The sequence below is a fragment of the Osmia bicornis genome, chromosome 6 (assembly GCF_907164935.1).
Source record: "Osmia bicornis bicornis chromosome 6, iOsmBic2.1, whole genome shotgun sequence".
In the NCBI taxonomy this organism is placed as follows: domain Eukaryota; kingdom Metazoa; phylum Arthropoda; class Insecta; order Hymenoptera; family Megachilidae; genus Osmia; species Osmia bicornis.
The window spans coordinates 11859859-11861284 of NC_060221.1; positions in this window are offsets into that span (position 1 = coordinate 11859859).

Below are 1426 nucleotides of genomic sequence, written 5' to 3' on the forward strand. Positions count from 1 at the left end.
GCTGCCAACACCTGCCGGGCCGGTCGCGGACATTGGGGAGGAGGTAGAATGGTTCCGGGGAGCCATGAAGGCGGTGTGCGACGCCGCCATGCCCCGGGTCCAAGAACCTCCCCAGGCGGGCCGCCGACTGGTGGACGGGCGAAATTGGTGATCTGAGACGAGATGGTCTCGCAGCCCGTCGCCTGTGCAAAGGGCCCGCAGAAGAAGGACATTCCGCGACCCAGCGAGGGAGGAGGATCTGTACGGGCAGTACCGAGTTTTGGAGACTGCCCTACAGGCAGCCATCAGGGGGTCTAAATCCCAGGCATGGGACGAGCTCCTAGGCTTTCTCCAGAAGGACCCAAGGGGGCGCCCATACAAAATGGTGATGGGCAAGCTTAAGCCCTGGGCATCCCCGGTCACGGAGAGCCTCGACCCCCAGTTTTTGGGACGGGTAGTCGACACTTTGTTCCCACGAGAGAGGGAACACATCCGCCCCCCCGTCGGACCACGAGGAGGTGGATTGGTCCGACGAACTGGGGGTCACGGAGGAGAAGCTGGCCGGGGCGATTAAACGGATGTGGGCCCGAAGCACTGCTCCGGGCCCCGATGGGCGTCCCCGGCCGTGCCTGGGTGAAGGCTCTACGCGTCCTCGGTCCGAGATTGACACGCCTCTTCAGCGCCTGCATTAAGGATGGAGTCTTCCCAGAACAGTGGAAGACGGGGCGGCTAGTCTTCATCCGGAAGGATGGGTGGTGACGGACCGAACGATATTCGTCACCGCGTCGCGAATAATTACCGACGGATCTATGCGTCCTTCCAAGTTGTAAGCCTTGGAAGAGCCTGATGGCTTGTTAGCCATCATAGATAGACTGTTGTCTATCGCGACGCTTGTTTCGCCCAAACTAATTTTGAAACAATTATTCTAATTCCGATAGTCACGAACGTTGACTTGTAACGGACCGCAAAAATCAGTCGAAGTGTCTGTCTCTCGTTCGAACGTCGCTGTTTTTAATGTCGATTTTTCCCGGTAAGCGGGGAGACTACGCTGATTGGCCTTTTTCGAAAAAAGCCAACTTTCCAATCAGCGCATCCCTCAAGCACCGAGTCCGCCCTTCCTTACGCCCGTAGCGCGATTTCGTCCAGGAGAGTGGTGGAGCGGTACCTGAGGTACCAGAGGACCTCGAAAGTTCGACAACGCCGGGGTTTTTCCATCCAGGTCGGCCTTCTAAGGCCCCGTACCGTTAGATGACCGTTGTCACATTACCCTTCGGAAAGACTCAATTTATGACATGTTTTAGCCATTGAGACCGAAACGAAAAAATAAAACTCTAACTCCATTGTTGCAAAAAGGGAAATTACTATTGCCGGCAATATTACAAGGTTACTCAAAAATAGCTATACCGTCGCGAAACCGTCATAAATTAACTTTCGAAATCCTCGTACC